The sequence below is a fragment of the Protopterus annectens genome, chromosome 8.part0 (assembly GCF_019279795.1).
Source record: "Protopterus annectens isolate FY-2018-M chromosome 8.part0, PAN1.0, whole genome shotgun sequence".
Lineage (NCBI taxonomy): Eukaryota > Metazoa > Chordata > Ceratodontiformes > Protopteridae > Protopterus > Protopterus annectens.
The window spans coordinates 1,559,270,578-1,559,289,409 of NC_056741.1; the positions used below are offsets into that span (position 1 = coordinate 1,559,270,578).

At 43.2% G+C, this 18,832-nt stretch overlaps 1 protein-coding gene across 1 annotated transcript in view; it reads left to right on the plus strand.

The window, feature by feature from the left end:
• Window positions 1–18,832, plus strand: part of LOC122809546 (neurogenic locus notch homolog protein 1-like) — a 2,715,638-nt gene that overhangs the window by 282,383 nt on the left and 2,414,423 nt on the right. The gene's annotated exons all lie outside the window — the stretch shown is intronic.

Here is an 18,832-nt window from a genome sequence, read left to right on the forward strand (position 1 = left end):
AATTCCAAAACCTCAACTCACCACTGCCTTTCCCTACAATCTCTAAACTGGCTAGAACTGTCTAACCACCTAGACTATCTCCAACTAACCACAGCCCACAAATTAATATTCTACCCTGAAAAATGCCCAGCCATAACAAACGTCCTTCCTCCATATCTCCCGAATAGATCTCTGAGATCCAAACACCAAAACTTTGTCTCCATCTACAAACCAAAACGTCCCGCTGGCCAACTACTTCTCTCCTTCTCACTAGGTAAGAAATAGAATTCTCTTCCCCCTTCTCTCAGGAATATACCCAACATAGAATCATTCAAGACCCAACTATTCCTATACCTATCATCCAAATGGAAATGCTCCTGCTTCCACCCTACATAAATTCTACTGAATGCCCCCATTGACTATTCTACATTGCTTGCGTTTACTTCTACTCTCCTAAAATGGACTCAGCAGTCTTTCTTTTCTCCCTGGGCCTCCACTGAAAATGGGCACTTTTAGGCCCAGTGGACTTCTGGTAATCAAACTGAAAATAAAAAATAATAAAAAATAAAAATAACATTGTAACATTATTTTAGAGTATGGATATCCAGGTATATGCATGTAGCAGGTGTAGTAATGCTTTAATAGACATTATGGGTACAGGAAAGCTTTATGGGATGTGACGGTGGTCTGCAATCATCATTGTAACATATACTTAATTTTTTAAGTGAGCTTATTTTTAAGATTTTCTTGTAATATCTTCAGCACAGGCATCAATTGTCTCTACTGGGGAAAGGTTTACATAAGATGCATATTCTGAAATAGTATGAGCATTGAGGTGTGTATTTTTGTGTGCGTTTTTTTTACTAGTTATTGTTGCTGGATCACTGTCTATATAGCCATTTCTTTCCTCCTTATATTACATTTTCAGTTCATCTGTATTTTATTGCTTGATTCTAATTATGATGGCAATTTCTGTGCTGTGAGATGTTTGATTTATTTTAGGTTTTCATCTTATCCGAGATAGATTTGAAAAATGTTCCTTAAAGTTTTATTTTCTAGTGCTTAAATGTTTATGTTGATTATGTTGTGCTTTTGTATTTTTATTATTTAATGGCAAAAGGTGTTTTTTTTCTGGGGGTTGTAATGATTGCAGGTTTCATATGTGTTTGCTGACTTTTTATATTGACTTGGTTGTAATGATGTTAGTTTTGTTTGTTTATGTTAATTGTATTTTTTACTTTTTATATTTTTTTACTTATTTATAGTGTTGTTATATTTGTTGCTGGAGGACAAGTGTGAGAGCAGTGCCAAGGATCAAATGGTGGAAATTGAAAAAGGGTAATTGTGAGGTGGAGTTCAGGGAAGAGTTAAGACAGGCAAATAGCTGGGTAACTACAGCAGAGCTAGTAAGGGAGACAGCTAGAAAAGTGCTTGGTGTGACACCTGGACAGAGAAAGGAGGACAAGGAGACCAGGTGGTAGAATGAGGAAGTACAGGAAAGTATACAGAGGAAGAGGCTGGCGAAGAAGAAGTGGGATTGTCAAAGATATGAAGAAAGTAGATAGGAGTATAAGGAAATGAGGACCATGGCAAAGAGAGAAGTGGTGAAGGCTAAGGATAAGGCATATGGAGAGTTGTATGAAAGGTTGGACACTAAAGAGGGAGAAAAGGACCTGTACAGATTGGCTAGACAGAGGGACTGAACTGGGAAAGATGTGCAGCAGGTAAGGCTGATAAAGGATAGTGAGGGAAACATACTCACAAGTGAGGAGAGGGTGTTGAGAAGATAGAAAGAGTACTTTGAGGGGCTGATGAATGAAGAGAATGAGAGAGAGAAGGTTGGATGATGTGGGGATAGTGACTCAGGAAGTGAAACAGATTAGCAAGGAGGAAGTATGGACAGCTATGAAGAGGATGAAGAATGGAAAGTCTGTTGGTCCAGATGACATACCAGTGGAAGCATGGAGGTGTTTAGGAGAAATGGCAGTGGAGTTTTTAATCAGATTGTTTAATGAAATCTTGGAAAGTCAGAGGATGCCTGAGGAGTGGAAAAAAAGTGTTTTGGTACCTATTTTTAAAAATAAGGGTGATGTGCAGAGCTGTAGTAACTACAGAGGGATAAAACTGATCAGTCACAGCTTGAAGATATGGGAAAGAGTGGTAGAAGCTAGGTTAAGAAGGGAGGTGAAGATTAGTGATTAGCAGTATGGTTTCATGCCGGGAAGGAGCACTACAGATGTGATGTTTACTCTGAGAGTGTTGATGGAGAAATATAGAGAAGGTCAGAAGGAGTTGCATTGTGTCTTTGTGGACTTGGAGAAAGCATATGATAGGGTGCCTAGAGAGGAGTTGTGGTATTGTATGAGAAAGTCAAGAGTGGCAGAGAAATATGTAAGAGTTTTACAGAATATGTATGAGGGTAGTGTGAGAGTGGTGAAGTCTGCAGTGGGAGTGACAGATGCATTTAAGGTGGAGGTGGGATTACATGAAGGATCAGCTCTGTGCCTTTTCCTATTTACAATGGTGATGGACAGGTTGACAGATGAGGTCAGACAGGAGGCCCCATGGACTATGATGTTTGCAGATGACATTGTGATTTGTAGTGAGAGTAGGGACCAGGTTGAGGAAACCCCAGAGAGGTGGGAGATATGCTCCTGAGAGGAGAGAAATGAAGGTCAGCAGGACTAAGACAAAATATGTGTGTGTGAATGAGAGGGAGGATAGAGGAATGGTGAGGATGCAGGTAGTAGAGTTGGCGAAGGTGGATAAGTTTAAGTACTTGGGATCAGCAGTTCAGAGTAATGGTGAGTGTGGAAGATAGGTGAAGAAGAGAGTACATGAAGGGTGGAATTGGTGGATAAGAGTGTCAAGTGATTTGTGACAGACGGGTACCACTAAGAGTGAAAGGGAAGGTCTACAAGAAGGTAGTGCGACCAGCTATGTTGTATGGGTTGGAGACGGTGGCATTGACAAAAAGGCAGGAGTCAGAGCTGAAAGTGGCAGAGTTAAAGATGTTAAGATTTGCACTGGGTGTGACAAGGATGGACAAGATTAGGAATCAGTATATTAGAAGGTCATCTCAGGTTGGACGGTTTGGAGGCAAAGTCAGAGAGGCGAGATTGCGTTGGTTTGGACATGTGCTGAGGAGGGATGCTGGGTATATTGGGAAAAGGATTCCTAGGATGGAGCTGCCAGGTAAGAGGTAAAGAGGAAGGCCTAAGATAAGGTTTATGGATGTGGTGAGAGAGGACATGCAGGTGGTTGGTGTGACACAGCAATATGGAGAGGACAGAAAGAAATGGAAATAGATGATCCACTGTGGTGACCCCTAACGGGAACAGTTGAAAGAGAAGAAGATATATGTTGCTGTTCTCCATAACGTTGTTAATTAATTTAATTAACTTCATTTAATACTCATCCTAGTAGAATTGTAATATAATATCCTGTACCCTACTCAGATACATTATTGCCACATTCCTTTATCAGTGCTCATTGGTAGGCTATGTATGTAATTTTGTAATTTTAGGTCCCAGCTGGACTTGAACCAAAGGCTTTGCCTCTAAAAATGTCTCTGATAGAGCAGTTAATTTGAACTCTGTTCAGGGAACAAGTTAATGCACTCTCTGTCTTCCCTTTTTGAGCTGATGACTTGATGCATAGTATTTATGAATGGAAGGTGCACTTATTTCTGTGTATGATTGTAACAAAAGGAGATACTCCCAGCCCAGCTAGCTGGAATTTTGTAAATAATTATATGTCCTTTGTGAATATTAATATGATTTATATAGAAGTGCAACAGAAGGGGGATACTGCCAGCACAGCTGTCTGGAACTTTGTAAATGGTTATGTGTAATTCGTGAATGTCAACATACTTCATGTAAGATGCTTGTGTTGCAGATATATTAGAACTGTATGTCATATTGTACAAACATGTGCTGAAGATATATTTTGTAAAGTACTGAGCAGAAATAGTGCTGGCAGAATCCCTTTTTTGCTACACTTCTATATAAATCATATATAGAAGTATAACAGTATCTCCTTTTGTTACAGTGATTTACAGTGATCCTTGGTCATAGGTGAAAAGAGGCTGGGGAGCCAATCCACTGAATTAATAAATACTAATAGAATTACACATTTTAAAAACTGAAATTTCACTTCTGTTCTTAGTGTGTGTGTGTGTGTGTGTTTGTGTGTGTGTGTGTGTGTGTGTGTGTGTGTGTGTGTGTGTGTGTGTGTGTGTGTGTGTGTGTGTGTGTGTGTGTGTGTGTGTGATGCATGCATGAGACAGTGATTATGCACCATAGCATTGGCCATTTCTCAGCTGTTTCAAAGATCAGTGGTAGTATGGACAGCATGTTGATTTGGAGGATGTGGATTCAAGTCTCAGATTAAGCACATTCCTGTTGTAGTACTGTGCAGCTGTAATTTTACCCAACTTGCTATCAGGAGCTTCTAACTGATATGAGATCTGGTTCCATGAACACACTGATGCATGTGTTTCATTCCCATTTCCCTGACTACCTTGTCAGTCCTATTCTGCTCGGACTTCATTCTGTATTTGCTCAGTAATATGTCTGGGGCAGAGCAATAGCTATCTCTTCTAGCACTTAAGGCTGTCCTACAATCTGACACCCTGCTTTCCTTTCCTCTGTCTAGGGATGCCAAAGTTATGGGGAGCTGGTGAGGCAGGACACTAGATCAGAGAACAACTGAGAGGGCTTGAATATGCTATTAGTTATTGTTGTCAGTATACATAGACTAAGGCTGGGATTCACTAACCCTCCGTGTAAGACTAAGTCTTACACGAACACTGCAGTGTAAGGGTATGATGTTAGCGCATCATGCATATTCATGAGGACATGCTGACTCAACTCTAAGGCTTACACAGACCTTGCACGAGTGCACGGGGTGTGTCAGACTGCCGAGTAGTCCAAATATCCATGCCCCTGCAAGTGCATAAACAGCAAATGTCAACAGAAATGAGCGAGTCCACTCAAATGTCCACAAACCCAACACTACACTCCCCCACATTCTAAATCCCTGTAAAAGTTAAAAATGTAAAGCTTACCTTTTTTTATGATTCCCAACATAGCTGCCCATATTTGCGCGTGTATGCGCGAGTTTGCCCATTGCTTAGCTACAGTTAACAGTGTAGACATTGAAGAGGATAATAAACTACTGATATGCAAATTAAGCCAAATAGCAATAGCGTAGTGGTACAGCCCTCACACAGAGAGGAGGCATTCCTGGTTCAAGTCCCTCCACTCCCCTCCCTATTTTCTGTAGGAAATCTGTGCATAAAAATAACTCCTGACATTTACCTTTTAAATCCCAGTAAAATGCATTGAAATGGCCTATGCGTTAGTGAACGATATTTTATATATATATATATATATATATATATATATATATATATATATATATAAGAAGGTGGAATGGTCATGCATACTGATAAATGCATAAGTAACGTATCTTAAGCAATGTGAAGCACTGCTAAGCAAAGTCCACCAGTATTAAGCACAGTGAAGTATAGTTGCTCATAGCTTAGCAGTGCTTTAACTAGCACAATAGTTTTGCGCGGAGCTGCACACTGCGCCAACTAGCGCAACATTGGGCAACGTAGAGCAACGTAGAGCAATGTCGAGCAACGTTGGGCAAAGCTGAGCAAAGTCGGCTAAACAAAGCCACACCCCCTATCCGGTCTGGCCAGTAGTAAAATAAAAAGCAATGACAGGCCTCAAACCCGGGATACTGTGCACTATAATCACAGTGCTAAACCACTAAGCCATGACAGCTTTAAATATGGATGCATTTCCAACACACTCATATATATCAATGCAAGTTTACCCATTGCTAAGCAAGTTTGCTCTTAGCTGAGATATTTCAAAACCAGCCAATCACAAATAAGTGCGGGAAATGAGGCATATTTAAGCTCTATAGGTGGGAATAATTGCCATAACTGGTTGTAGCTCACATCTGCAGACAGTATGGCCGGTGCTGGAGAGGGCTCTCGTTTTCAAGCGCAACGGTGGGGCATTGAGGAGTCAAAATACATGGTTTGGCTCCTCGTCCATCATCATGATGCAAGACTCCTGCAGGGCCAGTTCCAGGACATGGAGTACAAAGCAGAAGCCTGGAACCATTTAGCACATGATCTCACCAGTGCCACAGGCATCCCTCAGACTGGTGAGCAGGTCAGACACCACCATGCAGACCTGAAGAGATGCAAGGAGGACCAACTGAACCACTGGATACAGGAGGCCTGTGGAATGCCAAATGCCCCACTACTGAGTATTTAGCCATGGAATGAAGTATATAAGAATTGCTATTGTAATCCATGTTATGGATAGGTATGTCTCAATATCCCTTCATTTACTTCACAGCTGCAGGTGTCCGTGCTGCGAATCAGCAAGCCTATGCAGATAGGCTGCTAAGGCTGCACCACCAGGCAGGTTAGTAAATATTCTGCATGTGTGGTCATATAAAAGAAGTGAGAGAGCCTGAAAAAGAGTGTCGTAACCCATTATTAAAGCTATAAAAAGTGTGGAATAACTTCTCTGCATGTACTGTCATATAAAATAAGTGAGACAGCATGAAAAGGTGTTGTAACCCATTAATAAAGGTATAAAAAGTGTGGAATAACTTCTCTGCATGTACTGTTATATAAAATAAGTGAGACAGCATGAAAAGGTGTTGTAACCCATTAATAAAGGTATAAAAAGTATTGAATAAAAGACCTCTGCATGCACTGATATATCAAATAATTGAGAGAGCCACTAGAAAAGTGTGTAATGTAATTAATAAAGGTATAATTCCTGGAGTGTGTCCGTGTCACTTTCTGCGATAAGTTGTTGTACCATTGCATAATAGAAATAGTACTGTTGTATTAAGTGCAGTCAACCCACACATGGGTAGGCCCATTTAAAGTGGATGAAGGGAGTGCCAGTAGCTGTTAAGCATATATACAGTCCTCAACTGTCGGTTAATGGCCGGCATGTACTGGTTAATCTGGCACATGAGTAGCTTGTTAATGTGTTCCCCAGAAATGTCAGTATGCTGCTGGAAATGTAAGGGCTGTTAACATATACCCGATAATGTCACCTGAACAAATCCAGATATGTAGATACATAAATATAAATGAAATATATAAATATGTAGCAGTAACATCTGCATCCAGGACAGTTTGTATGTCAGATACAGGTCAGGTATATCAAGAACTAGCAAAACCCATTTCACAATTTAGCGGACATTGCCTAGTGCAATAATACATGTAGGGGATATTTAACTGCAGTCATTAGGAATATAGTGTAAACTATAAGTATAGATAAGTTGTTAATGGAGGTATCTTTTTACACCCCACTGTATGTGCATAAACAATGCAATTCCACACCTCAATGGGTATGTCTAATCTCATAACATTTGTTGGGACACATGTCCTATTGTTAAATAAATATCTGCATTTACTTTGATGCATGTGCCCTGTTCACATACCACAATCTTGGTGGCCTGTTGCCACCAATCAATCCTGCATGCTGTTGGAATGTCCACTGTTGTTTTATATATGCATGTGTTATGCTTGCTCTTCAACTGTTGGAACTCTAGTGTGTTGGGTTAATGGGAATACTACTGTATGCTGTTACAACTAAACTGGAATGCTGTTGGCTATTACTAACCCATATTGTCATTAAATGCTCCTAAACATAGAACGTTTATGGGAAGGCCGGTCCCAGTGGACCCACCTGTCCCACCTCAGCTGGCGATGGCACCTGGCACCAGCAGTTCCGGTGCCCAGCCCGGGACCCCCTCCTCCATTGGTCCTGTGCCACCTTCGGGTGGAAGCACTGCAGGGGATGGGGCTCGTCCCCGCATGCAAGTGTGGGTGGAGGAGGGCCACCTCTCACCCTCTGAACGGTCCGGGCTGTGGTGCATAGGGAGATCCAGTGTTCAGTCGCTGATCCTCTATGCCAGCTCGAGGCAAGAGTGGCGCGACTCACGGGTGAGCCTGCCCCTCCTACGCAGCCCCCAGTGCAGCCACCCCCCGGGCTGTGAAGGTGCAGTGGTGACTGCCCATGGGTGGGGATCTCAGTTCCACTGTTGCCATCTGTGGGCTCATGGGCTTCCGATTTCCAAACACCCTTCCCCATCAATGGTGTTCACCCACCCCATGTGTCATACTCTGCCCCTGTATGCATCTTGTTTGTCTTTTCTGTTTACCTCCCCAACCTACCTCTCAAAATATACCTACTTCCCCTACCCCATATTCCACTCTCACCAGAAAAAAAAATGGGCAATCTGCACCCAAAAAAAAATTACGCCCCATACATAGCTGCCCAATTTGCACACATGTCCGCTGGACACAAAGAAATTTAATTGGCAGTACAACATACTTTGTTGTCCACCCCTCTCTCAGGGGTGGAAGGTTTCAAAATTCCATTCAAATTACTAGTATCTGTACAGCTCTTGCTGTTAAAGAAATGGGCAGCTATGGACCTTCCCTACACCCGTCCTGCACATCCCGAGCTGTTTTCCCTACTGTCTTTCCCTCTTTGTGCCCCTTTTTTCAACACTTTCCTATCTCCCCATTTTCTTTTCTTTCAAAGAAATGAGCACAGGGGTTAGCGGGAGTAAGCACCTTTAAACTGAAGTTAGCATGATTGCACGAGTTTGCACTTAGCATCACGCAAACCCACTTACAACTGCTTAAAAGTGCCTTACTCACTCTGTATGTCAGGACCCTTGTTCTGCTCAGCAGCAAAGTAAAATACCTCTGTCAGTCTCGAACCCCGGACCTTGTACACCCTAGACTGCATGAAGTTCCACTGAGCCATAGTAAACATGCAGCAAATTGGTGCTGAAACCAATATATCATGCATCAGAATGAGTGAATATAAAGGTCAAATAGGAATTCAATAAAAGAAATCCTGTTCTTTGGATCTTTACCAGCTGTTCTTGTGGAATTGCATTACATGACAGTGAAAAGAGAACCAGCCATTCTAGCAGGAAATAATGTTACAGCAGCACTTCACAACCCCCACACAGTATTACAGCAGGACAAACACTGCATATCTGACTAGGGTAGAGGCCATATTTCCCAACTGTGACAAAAAGTAAGAGTTAGACACCACTTGTACTTCAGGAAATGTGTATTAATCCATATGCTCTGGTTCTCTCAAAGTCTCAACCTAATGTTACTAATATTGTAAAGGTGTACCTCACTTTGACCTACTTTACCCTGAGTCTGTTCAAATATGTACCTAAGTGTTTGAGAGGCCTGGCAGAGGCAGAAACACATAGGCATATCAGCTATTCTGCTGTTACACACTGTGCAAATAGCTTTGGAAGGAGTTTCAGAAGCATACCCTTATGTTGGAGTACAACACTAAAATACCAAGGGATGTAGCCATGTACTGGTAGCAACCAAATGTGACAATGCCATTGTTCCAGTGCTGAAAAGACCGGTGTGGAGCACAAGGAATAACAGGCTAACCTCGAGCTACCATCTAGATAGGTCCACAGTTAGGAGCTACGCAGACAGACTACTTGCCTTGGTAAACTAACAGGTACACAGCAACCCTTTAAGTCCAGCAAGACAAAGTTCACACATTAAGACATAATGCTCTCTGTCCTACTGCACCCCTACCCAAATGTACAATAAACCTGTGTGTTCAGGGTCTACCAAGGATGTAGGTAGGCATACTCAGTCCAGAAATTTATACAGTTTTCTTGAGCAGCCTGTGCCAATGTCAACAGTAAAAAAACACAAACTGTTCAAAAGTGAGTGAATAAATATTCACAGTATAGCAGTTCACAAACAGTTCATGTGCCAAATGAATACATCTCAATAACTACTTTTGTATGGCAGTAAATTGTATAAGTAGAAAAGAAACTACATACTCCCATGTATCTTGTGTTAGCATATGTAGGGGTGACTACAATTCTACACTGACAACTGTGTAGTGGAAGTGGCAACATTCAGGTCTGAGTACAACAATTATATCACTGGCTACACCCCTAGCTTCAGATATAAGAACTATACCAACCTTCTGACTTACACAATGGTCTCCACAGCAAACAAGCGTGGGCCCCACTCTGGAAAGCTGAAAGGGCTATGCCTACCTGACATAGCAATTTATAGCACTGGGTTGCTATGACTGTGAGTACTGCAATTACCACACAGCAGGCTGCATGCAATTACCAAATGGTGGCCACCAATTAGTGCAGAGGCCATCACATGCACATGTGCAGATACCTATAAAAGCAGGCTGTACCTGCTGGCCACACATGCAATCATCCCATTGCAGATGGTGAGAGAAAGAGAGAGACACAGAGACAGAGAGAGTGATAGAGAAACTCACACCCCCACCCACACCAGTGGAAAAAAATTATAAACTAATAAAAAAAAAGAAAAGAAAACATAAAACAAATTTATTACATTCAGCCAAAGAGACAGCTAAGTGAAAAATATGAACGTATACAAAGGAAAGGTATGTAACAGATATGTATTTACTGGCATGTAGTAGATGTATTAGAAGACCACTCTACATACTTTGAAACATCAATATGTGGCAGCAGTACGTATCTATGCACAGGTGCCCTGCATAACTACTGCCATGGAGATATCAGTGTGTAGCTGTGTGCAGTGGGACATAACTGTGATATATGTAACTTAGCATTAAATGCCAAACATCTGAACCATGTTATCTGTGTTCTGTACAGTAGTGTGGACAATGTCTGTTTGGGGGAGTAGTGCATACAGCTATATAACCATGGATGTGACAAAGTAACAAATGCATGATAGTCATATCAATGTGCAGCTTAGCATTGGCAACAGCTGTACCAGGCTAGTATGGTAATTAAGCATTTGCAGCTATATATGCACCCTCTAGTATTACTGTGTGCTCACATGTGACACCTGTTCATGTTGCAGCAAGGCACAACAGGTCAGCCGTGCGGTACATGGACTTACAACAGTGTGGTCCTTGTGTGTGTATGGCACACACATATGGAGAGATCTGTCTGTGTCAGATATATTAGCATCTGTACATGTGCATAGAGCAAGGGACATACTGCAACTGTTTGTGAAAGATGGATACATATATGTTGTTGAAGGTTGTTATGTGCATATTCCTATATAGGTTGTAGTGTGTGGCAAACCAGACAGCATACAGTGCTGGTACATGACATGTGGTGGTTGAACGCTGTGGGTATGATTCATCAGGTTTGCAGTGTTGCAGCCAGTGAGGCCTGCTAAACCTACATGGGCTGAGAACACCTTCAATGCATTCTGCACAACACTCTGCAATATTATGACATAACTGTATACCTCACAACCTTCCCATACTCAGTATTCCCACCATGAAAGGTTGAAAGGTGGACTGTATATGTGCCTATATGTATATCAATATGTACACCAATGGATGTTCATATGTATGTGTGCATATACACACACACACACACACACACACACACATATATATATATATATATATAGAGAGAGAGAGTGAGAGAGAGAGAGAGACAGGGTCAAATTTACTGCAACAGATGCCTGGTGACAAAGCCATGGATTCAAGCTCAATGTTGACACTGCATTGGCATCCCTCCTTGCAAAAACTCAGTACCCATTAACTATCACATAAGTGGTAGTCTGTTTAACACTGAAGGTGTGATAAGAGACCATGGGACACAGGTGGACAGTAGTCTCCCCTTTGATTGTCACAGTGCCACACTAGTCATGCAACCTGTCTACGTGGCACACGTAATCACAAAAGGTGTGTCATCCAGGGAAGTATAGGTCAGTGTTCCCCTCTACTCCACACACAGAAAACCCATTATATAGTACAATGCCCCATGTGGTATGTACCTCACAAGACATCTACAGTAACTGGAAAGGACACAGACATACCTCACAAAGGATAATACCGGCCTCAAACAGATGCCCTATGCAGACCGTCCCACAAAACTACAGCTAGACTGAGTTGCATACCGTCTACCCAGAGGCCACCTCTGCCTAACATGCAAAGCTATTTGAAACCCAGAGCTGTTGGACATGCTCCACGTAATCAGATCACAATCCCTACGAGCTACACACTCTAGGGACATAAGGCTTGTCACCTCAATAAACAGCACATGCTGCACAGATAGATCCCTATCTGAGAGATATCCCATACCCTGGCACAAACCACCTATCAATAGCAAACGAAGCTCCTAATTAGCAGTCGTCATATATAAACCTGATGATTGTGTGTGAGACAGGAAATACACCCCGGGAATCACCTCTGTGGCTTTGCTTGACAGGGCCACGTGAAATGAAATAACCCATGTGTCAAAGGCCAGGGTAGCGTATGGCTAGACATCTATAGGTCCCAGGGTCAATAGCCTATAACCTACCTACGAACTGATACACACCCAAATGTACCTGTTGCAATAATTGCTTTGTGAAGTTGACTGAGTGTGATGGTGAATGTGTCCGAGTTCTGTATATGTGTGATAGCTAAGTAGGAAACTGTTTCTGTCATGGTATGTAGTGTCCTAGCTGTGATCCCAGCAAAAGATGTGTATGCTATTGCTAGGCACAAAAAGCAGTATGCCAGACGGTCTGACATGGTGTGTTGGTGTCGACTGGGGTGTCCCATTGAAGGCTACAGCAGTACATGCATGCTTATTGAGTGTTACTGCTGGTGAATCCAACCCCTGAATGATCTTTAGTACTACCTGAAGCTGTAGGCCTAAACAGCACAGTAAGGTGTTTGTACACATGTCCTGGAACCACTGTTTTGTTTGTTCCCCGTAGTCCTCCAGATGACATACCTCAGGCATAAGGTCTTGTAACTACTGACACACAGTACTGCATGGTACACAGGTAAAGGTCATGTGTGTTGCCATACCTTTGTGTCTGGTATGTATGTCTGATGTGTGTGTGTGTGTGTGTGTGTGTGTGTGTGTGTGTGTGTGTGTGTGTGTGTGTGTGTGTATGCCTGCACCATGGCCTCGGTCATATGTGTGTTACAGGATATAGGTGTATATCTAGCAACATGTATAGTGTAGTACAGCAGTATGCCACCCATATTGACGAATGAGCACATATGTTAGGCAGGGGTTTGCCATCAATGACTAGTGTGGTATGCTGGTAATACTGTGACAGGACCCTACAATCATTGCAATGGATTACATGTTACATTATGCATTAGCATGATATATACCCCCTGTGGCTAGGTGGTGCATTGTATCCCATACAGTGTGCCATACACTGTTGTATAGTCTTACATACTGATTTATCTTTGTTGCTGTGCAGAAAATGGTTTGATATATGGAGTGTGCCAGGCACTGTCAGGCAGTTGTGGGTTGAGCACTGATATTCGGTATTGAAAGTGTGTATCCTTTGACAATCAATAGGTTGCTATATATGGCAGTTAAATGATATCCATACTTTAGAATATTAAGTGTGTCACTTGACTTGCTCACACATATTGTTTCTTTGTCTTCCAGGCTTATGGCCCACCATCATAATCCCTCATACAGCACAGCAGAGGATGAAGTGATAATGGACATCATGGTTCAGCACTACACCATGCTGTTCTCAAGAACAGCCAAGACCAGCATGAGCGGACTGCACTGTGGCAAGATCTTGTCCGTAGGGTAAATGACATAGGCATGCATAACCGGACATATGAGCAGGTACGCCATCACTGCAGTGATTTAATTCGACATGTCCGGCAGCATGCATCTGGTATCCGTAGACAACAGCTTGCCACAGGTGGTGGGGTAGCCATCCACCCCCCCCCCTCACCAGAGTGGAGGAGCTGCTCCTGAGCCAGGTGGCTCCTGGCCAACAACAGCAACAACAACAACTGACATGCATCATCATGGAGAACGGAGCCACCCATCAAGTTGACGTGGAGTGTGCAGGTAACATGGCATAGCTGTACACTACTGTTACCTCTGTTGGCAGATCATGCTTATGTGAGATGTGTAGTGTGTAGTTACAAGATGTGGTGCCTAGTGTTGTGCAATAATAATATTTTGGAATATAATATGCAGGCCTCTGACTGTCAACAGTCGTACTACTGTAAGATTGCAAACACACAGTAGCAATGCCACAGTTGTTGCCACTGACAAACTGTCTCATACCCTTGTAGGTCCCTCTGGTGTGACAGCAAGGCAGCAGACCCATGCTGGTGAGTGTGTTCTACATTTATTAATGCTAAATAAATGTGCATGTCATAGGTGAGGTGTAGGCCATGTACACGTCACACACCAGCGCATAATGCATGCTGTGCATGTTTGCTGTGAGACTATGCACATCTCAGTAATGTGAGTAGCTGACTCAAACACATGCAATACACAGAGCATCCCACACAATTGTGGAAACACTGTAGTGGATGTTGGATAGGCACAGTCAATACACATGCACACAACACACACAACTGTGTCATATGCAGTACGTGTTAACATGCTACACATGGTGTATTCATGCACATGCTGTAAGGTCACACTTCAGTATCCCAAATGTCATCCACACAGCACACATAACATACCTGAGGGGTATAGTCCTCTCATGTGGCTGTGCAACACTCTTCAACACATAACACATTCATGTTAGGTAATGTCCCCTACTGTGCACCTTACGAACCCATGTAACAACTGTCCGTGAAATGGTGAATGTAGCCATGATATTGCAATTCAGGTACAGCATGCTATGTGCCGGTCTGGCACACATTAGTAGCCTTAAATGACCACATGATGCTGCATGATGTTGTCACATGGTACTACACCACATCCAGTTACAGTGGCCACAGTACTACACATATCATTAATTGCTATGCACCTCAATTTTGTGTGTGTGCAAACATATGCACTGATACACAATTTGCATAGCAATCACCATTTGTACAAAGTGACACACATGTCTTGTAATACTATTGAGTGTATAGGTCACATGACACACATTGTGTATGTGTGAGGTTTAATGTTGCAGCTGTGTGGTAGCATGCCATGTCATGCTTGGCACTAGCATGTCCACAATATGTCCTACACTCACCATAACCACTGTACAATGTCTATGCTAAGCAATGGTATTCCATCAGGTATACATGCACCACTCATCCTGTGTCTATACATAGCATGCATGTGCTAAACCTGTGTCCACAATTGTCTGCTAAAGACACAAATGCTCTAATCAGAAATGGATATCTATGTGACACACTGATACACATCCAGCCATGGTATGTATACCTGTGAGTGATGGTGCACAGGACATTGCAGAGATGTTAATACTTGCACAGCAATGTTGTGTCTGTGTACACATTGCTTTCCAAGGTGAGGCCAATCACTGAACAAAACACACATGCATCAAAGCCATGTATACTGTTATTAGTAAGGGCTGTCTACACTCTTACTGCATGCTGTTGAGCAACACATGTCCTGCATGCTGTCACGTTTGATATAAATGTTTGGCTTGTGATACTATACCCCACCATCACATGCTATTGAGTATGTTCTGGATTGCTGGTGGTGTGTGTGTGTCTGTGTGTGTCTGTTGTAGTGAGGAGTGCACATGTGTTCATGTGTTCATGTGTGCATGTGTGCATGTGTGCATGTGTTCATGTGTACATGTGTTCATGTGTGCATGTGTGCATGTGTTCATGTGTGCATGGGTTCATGGGTTCATGTGTGCATGTGTGCATGTGTTCATGTGTGCAGACATCATATGCAGGTCGTAAAGTGTGTTTCCTGTCTCCCTCTCACAGGTGCTGATTTTGGGCTGGTTCACTGCAGCAGGGAAACTGATGTCACTGAGCATGATAGTGATGATGATGATAGGTGTGTTGAGGCACAGGCATGTTTGCCAGGGTCTGTCGTTGAGGCAACAATCGACAGTACACAAGTATCCACCCCATCCATGCACACAATCATACTGCCAATACATCCATCACCAATGCCCTTAGCTGAGGGACAGCATGCAGCCGGCATTGGCTAGGACAGTGTGGTATCTATGGCACATGCATCCCAACACAGCAGCCATACCCAGACATCTGGAAGGGTACCACATAGGCAGATGTCCAGGGGTTCTCGTCAGAGCACTGCTGGCCATCATGCCACTGGAAGACGTGCCACAGGTCTTACAACCTCGTGCATGTTCCAGGCTGTCATGGAGGCACAGGCACATATGGAATGGTACACCAGACAGGGACTAAGGGCACAGAGGGCACATAACACTGCGTTAAATGACAGTATCCATGACCTAGCAGGTGCCATCCGTAATTACACTGAGGTCATGGATAGACGTTGGGGTGAGACATTAGATGTCCTCCACGATGTCATGTCCATGTGTCAGGACAGTGCAGGATGGGTGAGACATCGACGTGGATGTATGCCAGCAACATCAGCAGCTGGCAGTCACTGCGGACATCCCTCAAGTCACAGCCACTCCCATAGTGCCAGTACCAGCCCCAGCAATGTTGGGGCTGGGCTGTCCATAGACCATCCTAGAAGACCACATGCACATGGCTCTGGACAGTGCCAGCAGGGACCTGGGTCCAGTGTACATCCATCTACCTCTGGGGATAGTACCCAGTCAGGCTTAGTACCTGATAGTGTCAGTAGCACCCCTGCCAGGCACAGGTACCGTATCTGTGGCCAGAGACGGCGATCTGTATAGCCTGGCAGGTACAGTCTATGGCTGTCCCACAAATACCCGTATATGGCAGCTACATGGTGGAACTGTGTGCATGCAGACACACACACACATAAACAACACACCTAGGGCTACCACATACATGCACACATTACATCAACATTGGCCCATAGCAGTACTCTTGGCCCACACACACACACACACACACACACACACACACACACACACACACACACATACATGTTGATTGTATGGCTCACTGTAGGCCTCTGGCAAACCAACTACACACCCTGCGCATATGATGAAACCTGCGCCAACTCCTGTCATCTGTAACATCGATGCAGGAACAGGCTACCATGCTGCTGATGCACAGGGTAACTTTATAGCACTACAGCAATGTTACCATGTTGTCAGCAGTAGAGTGTAATGATATGCTTGAAGGTGTAGCTGAGCAGGCATGATGCATTAAAGCTATGAATGTCATTGTAGTATTGTATACACCAGTGTTACTTAAAGTAGTGTATTGTCCACCCACTTGCCACTTGGCTAATGTGTGTAGTATTGGCCGCATGTGCTAGAGAGTGGACAGTATGTGTGGGATATGTGTGTAGCACAGATTTGCAGGTGTGCATCTGTGAACATGGTGGAGGTGCACTGTCTGCATGTATATGCATAGTGGACGCATGGGCAGGGTGACATGCCCTGTATTACACAGTAACACTACATAGTTTGTATTGGTTGCCAGTATGCATTGTACTACACACATTTCGGAACCTGACTACACATGTGTGTATGACATGGTTTGACACTGTGCTGTGGGTGATACTGTTACTATCTGTCATTGTTCTGCATTCTGGTAGTATACATAACTTCAACAGCCTGACCATAACCAATCGTTAGATGATGTCTTCACAACTGACACACAGCTGTAGGACACACAGCAAAATTTGCATCCTTCAGGTACTATACTATGCCAGTAACCAGTGGTATTCACCTGCACCCATTACTGAGACCACTCCTGCCTGGCATATAGTTCTCTTAGGTATGAGCAATCACAGTAGGGATATGTCCATCCACATCTGGTAATGCATACTGTGGCCTATAATGCATTCTCCAGATGACACACACATCCTCCACAAGGGTACCATACAGACAGATAACTGTTGTCAAACCCATGCTGTAAAGCTATTATCCAGACTAAGCATAGTCATCCACCTTTACGGAACATAGTATCCCCACAGTACCACATAGATAGTAGCCACCAACATGATGAACAGGTACCGATGTGTATATGCAATCAAGTGTTACACCATCTCTCCTTTAATAATCACATTTCCTAAGACTTTTTGAAATACCTCGGTAGATCACATAAGCAATAAGGGGTTTGCATGCATATCCACAAAGGTTGTTGTACACCTATAATGAATAGCCATCATTGACAGACTTTGCTGCGTTAGAACCGGTCTAACATATACCTCGGCCATAAATCCTCACTCACACAATTCAATAGTAACCGTAATGAGTGTGTGTGACACAGATGATCTAGGCCAGGGATCACTGCAGTGGCTGGCCTTGTCACAAGCATACAGATGTGACCTAAGGTCTGTGAAGCAGCAGCACAGTCTGGCAAAGATGACAGTTGTGTCCTTGGAGAAAGCAGGGTTCACACACATGCAATAATTTAGGTAACATGTACGTATATGTATTTGCCACACAGCTACCTCACATGTTCAATGCATACTGACATGTCATACAGTAGTAAAAGCAAAACCCACTACGCATTGACCAACAGTACCACACTCATAGCGCACACACACTCAACGACTGCAGGATTCAAACCCCTACCTAACTACTTTGTGATAATAGAGCAGCATGCATTAACACGGCGTGCTACACACATTCCTGGGATGTCTTATTTCCACAGGTATATTTGAAGGATGGTGACATCATCAGACCTGACAAAGATTAGTATACCACTTTTAAGGTGTATGAGTACTCTCCAAAAAGGCTGCTCCACTTTAAGGTGATCACACACACACTTATCAAGTGCAGGATTCAAACCCTCTCCCTAGCTGGTTTATGATACAACAGGAGTATGCATTTACACGATGCACTATACACATTACTATGAGTTCTTGTTTCCACAGGTATATTTGAAGGATGGTGACATCATCAGACCTGACAAAGATTAGTATACCACTTTTAAGGTGTATGAGTACT